Here is a 5,957-nt window from a genome sequence, read left to right on the forward strand (position 1 = left end):
AACATATTATGTAGATATAAATACATATACAATTTAAATCATATATAACTTGTATAAAATCGTTTATCCATCGTAGATAGCAAGTATACAGATAATATGAACACATAGCATGTAGTTTATATAAAATAATTCATATTTATGTGTAAGATGAAAGGGACCATTCACTCACCTGGTAAGGTGGTGAGTCGGCACTCGGACAACACTTCGTTACTCTTAAAACAATTATCCCTTGACGAAACCTAGTATCATTACCACTAGAGTTTAGTCTAACTTTTGACGTGACTAATTAATAGTCTAGCTATTATTACTATTCTATAAGCATTAAGCAATACTTATATAACCCATAATAATAGCCCAAATACTCTTTATAAGGTCCTAATAACATTACTATATTGAAACATAAGTTATACTAAAGATAGGGTTGGCATAGCTCAATTACAGCGGGTTTTATCGAAAATCGGGCTTCGCTGGAGCAGTGTTCCTGAGCCGAAATGCTCTTTTCTCGGGGCTGCCTACGAGTGCTAGGGGGTTTACCTTGGCTTAGGGGTTTTGGAGGGTAGAGAGAGAGTTTAGAAAGAGAAAGAAGAGGTTGGAATGGTGTGAAGAATGAGGGAACCCGACACCTCTATTTATAGGTTGGAAAACAGCTATACTTGTCGAGTAGGTCCTCCTACTCGTCGATTCCATGCCACATGTCACCTTCTGGTGGCTTGCCTTGGGGAGAAAGTCTTGGCCCATATTTAGACACGTCACCACTTTTGCAGCAGCACCCTGCCGACTTCTAAACCCCGTAACTTTCGCATACGAGCTCTGTTTTCAACATTCTTTATATCCACACGTAGGTAAAAACAAGATCTACAACTTTCATTTAGACTCGATTGGCTAATTCTTGACCGATATTAAATTTAATAGTAGGAGGAGATTATGTTGTTAAATGTCCGCGTAAAATTCATAACTTCTACATACGGACTCCGTTTTCGTCTGTATTTTTATCGTTGATTTCCTATTAATGAGATCTTCAACTCTCATTTAGGTCACGTAAGCCAAAAACCGCTCGAACTAAAACTCGAGTTTCGGGTCGTGCACTGCTAGGCCAAATCTTAGAAAATTCATAATTTCCTCATACGAAGTCAGATTTGGGCGTTCTTTTTTTGTATGTTCTCGGTTTAACGTATACTACAACTTTTGTTTAGATCACTAAGGCTAAAAAGTAATTTATCAAAAATTCACTATTTACGTCTCCTGTTGTCGTGTCGGTTTTGCCGTAAAACTTCGACGGGCCATAACTTCTTCGTTATAACTCGGATTTCGGCATTCTTTATATGTACGGAACCCTTGAGACATATTCTAAAACTTGGTTAAGAGTATTTATTCTAAATAATATTTTGTCAAAATTTCGCTTTCGACCCTTATTATCTCTAAATTCACTAGCCCGGATCTACGAGCATTACAGCCGCATTTCCATAGGGCAAAGGACCCCATTGCAGCCAGGCGATGGATTGCAGACATTGAGTCTACACAGTTGACCAGCTTCTACCCCGAGGGGTCGAAGGTGAGATATGCAGCAGGGTGCTTGAGAGACAAGGCCAGAGATTAGTGGGAGTCGGTTGGTAACTCCCTAGGAGCCTCGGCAGTTGAGGCTATGACATGGCCGGATTTTGTGACTCGGTTCAGGGCTGAGTTCGCACCTACGGTGGAGCTTTAGCAGTTGGCCAGGGAGTTCCTGGATATGAGACATACGACTGAGACAGTGGTGGAGATCACCGCCAAGTTCCGGGAGAGAGCGTTACTGGTGCCCCGGTATGCAGGAGATGAGGACATGAGGAGGACCCGCTACCATGACATGCTGCGATCCGACATCCGGGAGCATGTTAGTTTTTCAGCTTGCCCTACTCTGGATTCCATGATTTCCAGGGCAAGGGAGAGGGAGATTGATCTGGAGCATATCCGGAAGAGGAAGGTAGAGGAGTGGCAGACGACTGGGGCTTCGGGGAAGAAGCCCAAGGGATCAGATGGTAGGCCGAAAGGCCAGTCGGACAAGGCCGCTGCAGGAAATGCGGCAGGCCGCACAAGGGAGCATGTAGGCTGGGATCGTCGGTCTGCTACAAGTGCGGCAAGATGGGGCACTTCAGCAGGGACTGTACCGCTGCTGCACCCACTACCGCCCCTGCACAATCATGGGTTTGGAAAGAGACGTGAATATTTTCGTTTTATCGAGTCTTCGTGCTCCCAAGTGAACTCAGGTCCCCGCTTGGCATTCCAGCGAACCTTCACTATCGGGTCCCCATTTATGTGTGTTTGCAGCCTAGGGCTGTTCCAGGGCCGTAAACACATGTTCTTGGTCCTATTTCATGATTCAAACACGAATTTGAAAGCTAAAGATGTTATACTATGAGCTAGGAAGGATTACATGTGACAATAGTCAAATTCGGGTCAAGTCTAAGCCGGACAAAGTCAACGAGTCAAACCGGTCAACTCAATTTAACCTTGTATAATAGGGTTTGTATTATGTAAATTTCTGTATAACTCACTATCTTAATGAGAAAACATCACTTGGAAAGTTCGTATGTTTAAATTTCTTTAACCTTAGTGCTAAACAATGAACAAGAACAATAAAACAATGTTGCATACTCATAGGGAGCGTGTAAGATCCTAAAACATGGCATAACGGGGTTTACGGACCTTGCATTACGAAGCCGGACACTCACATTCGTCACACACGAAACCGCTCTCAATCGTTTTCACTCTATCTCTTCTTATCGAGAATCTCTCCCAAATATCTCTCTGTATGTGAAATCTCTCCAAGAATGTCAAATCTCTCCCAAATCTCTCTAAGTATGTGAAATCTCTCCCAAATATCTCTTTGTATGAGAAATATCTCCAAGAATATCAAATCTCTCTAAGAAAGTGAAATCTCTCCCAAATATCTCTTTGTATGTGAAATCTCTCCCAAATATCTCTTTGTATGTGAAATCTCTCCCAAATATCTCTTTGTATGAGAAATCTCTCCAAGAATATCAAATCTCTCCCAAATCTCTCTAAGAAAGTGAAATCTCTCCCAAATATCTCTTTGTATGTGAAATCTCTCCCAAATATCTCTTTGTATGAGAAATCTCTCCAAGAATATCAAATCTCTCTAAGAAAGTGAAATATCTCCCAAATATCTCTTTGTATGTGGAATCTCTCTCAAATCTCTCCCAACTTTCTATAATCACTCGGGGCATCCCGACCCTCGAATTTGGCGAAAACAACCCAAAAACGGAAGTCTAAGCGAAAAACGGACTTAAGGAGCCGAAACCCCTCTTAGGAACCGAAAGTCCCCTTAGGAACCGAACCTGAAGGCTGCTGAACCGAACCTCACTCAAAGAACCGAACCTGAAGGCTGCTGAACCGAACCTCACTCAAAGAACCGAACCTGAAGGCTGCCGAATCGAACCTCACTCAAAGAACTGAACCTGAAGGCTGCCGAACCGAACCTGAAGGTTGCCGAACCGAACCTCACTCAAAGAACCGAACCTGAAGGCTGCCGAACCGAACCTCGCATGCCTCACCCGAACCCGAACGTTCGGTCCATTTCGGGTCAAGGTTCCCTCGGTCTAGTTCGTTTCTGTCTTGCTTCGGACCGAGCCTTCGGACTGACCCCTCGCCCTTCGCTTCTGGTTCGCACCTTTCGCTTCCGACTCGGCACCAGCAAGGACCGAACCTCGGCCTAGGACCGAGAGGTCTCGCTGGGAATGCTTTTTCTCCCGGTTTTCGACTAAATTCGCATTTTAGACCCGTTTTTAATTGTTTTAACACGGAATTTTCATCCAAAACTTTATTTTAACATATAAGGACCCTTAACTATTAATTAATCACATTTTTAAGGATAAAACCTTATCCAAAAGAGAGTGGGTGAAGTACAAAGGTAGAGTGTTGACTTTACTTATTTCTATGACACAAGCAACCACTCCCATACCCACTCCATGTCACTATTCACCACCAGCCCATCCCTAGTCACTTCATAGGTCCTTTCTCATTATTTTCAACTATTCCCACGTTCTTAGGGCTGGAACATCCATCCTCTCTCCTCACACTTCATTCATTCTCTCATTTTTACCAAGAACCACACTCCAAACTCTCTCATCTTTTTCTCTCTAATTCGAGAATTTCAAGGCATATTCCAAGACTTTTCTCCTACAATTAGTAAGTATCATCATCTTTCTTATGATTATTACACATCCTCCCACTCAAAATCATAGATTGCTTACACAAACATCATCACATTCTTGTTAGATCTTCGAATCTTCAAGTGATTCTTCAAGTGTTCTTGGGTTGAACACTTCTCTTCTTCAACACTTACCTACTGAAATCACTCAAGGTGAGTTCATACCCCTACATTTTCATGTTTTCTCAAGTTTTTAGGGGGGAATACAAGTTAAAACACCAAGAACATAACTAAACTTTCTAACAGCCTTCATCAGAAAAGTTCAACTCCATTCACGGACTGTTTTGGACAACTTAAACATTTTAGTTTTCAAAACTGTTTTAGGTGCATGTAGTTCCACTTCTTAGCTTTAAAATGATTACTTGCACATCTCCATACGATTTTTCTACAATTTATGGTGATTTTTACAAAACTGTCTATCATTTCAAACATCAATCCGGACCATTCTGCGATTATGGACTTTTTCACACAAGTAAGAGGTCATTAAAAATTATAATAAAAATTTATGAACAAACTAGACTCATTTTCCAAACTCTCAGAAGTTACAGAACTTGATTTGGACATTTTATGATTTTTCTACAAATTTTCTAATAACAGTTACAGAAATGTTAGAATCAGAAAAGCACTAGCAATTTCATTTCACCTTGTAATATGTTGAGCAAGGTGTATATTATTATGTGTTTATGTGTTATTGCAATATATGACATTCTTGTTTTAGTATCTAGATATACACCAGTTAACAAATGGATTTTTACTAAATAAAGCATAGATTAAACAAAGTGTTATTATTGAAGTATACCCATTACACACAAACATTTTATTAAACTATGTTAAGTATAGTTTACGTACTTTGCTATTACTACCCTCGTTTTGATAAACTATAATAGGTATAGTTTATGATACATTTCCAAATGCATACATTTCAGAAGAGTACATTTATACAAAAGGGAAACTTTCATTATGTTAAGTGTAAATTCGTTGATAACTTTGTGAGACATTCGCTTCGCATAAATCATAAGTCTTGTATTGTAACCAGAGTCTCCTGGAGGGAGAGCGTGATAGTTGTATATAGATCTATATTGGGCTTGACAAACCCACACCAGAGCTGCTTGCAACAGCTAGACCGGCAGGTATGTGGTGACAAGTGTCATTTCAGTTCTACGACGCCCGAAGAACGTCGTTTTCAGGCCACCTAGGTCATAGTATGGTTATAATAACTCACGGAAAGTATTAACAAACTTAAGAATTTACGAGAATTTCACTAATATCATACGCGTTTATATTGAAATAAACTCACGTTATTTTCTGTAAATAAGGAAGATTACTCATACGTTTCAGTCTTTGGATACAAGACTACAGTATTCATTTTAAGGAAAATATCGGATTTTTCTGGAACAACTATACAATTACGAGACAAGCTTTTTCATAATTATATACAAAAACTTATGAACTCACCAACCATTGTGTTGACACTTTTTCAAACTACTTGTATTCTCAGGAAATCGCTAAACAGGTAACAAAGTACTTTTGAGGATGGGACGTTGAGGCGTCAAACTTATCATATTTTGTCAACATATTGTAATTGATTTTGAAACATGTAATTCATACAATGATGTAACTCTTTCAATTATATATATGTTGGTTGTGTTTACTTTCATCACTATTGCCATTGTTGTTATGATACTACACATGAAGTCCTCCACCCCCGGACGTTTCCGCCATCCTTGGTTTGGGGGTGTGACATTACTGA

The sequence above is a fragment of the Lactuca serriola genome, chromosome 5 (assembly GCF_051521515.1).
Source record: "Lactuca serriola cultivar US96UC23 chromosome 5, Lser_US96UC23_V15, whole genome shotgun sequence".
Classification (NCBI taxonomy): domain Eukaryota; kingdom Viridiplantae; phylum Streptophyta; class Magnoliopsida; order Asterales; family Asteraceae; genus Lactuca; species Lactuca serriola.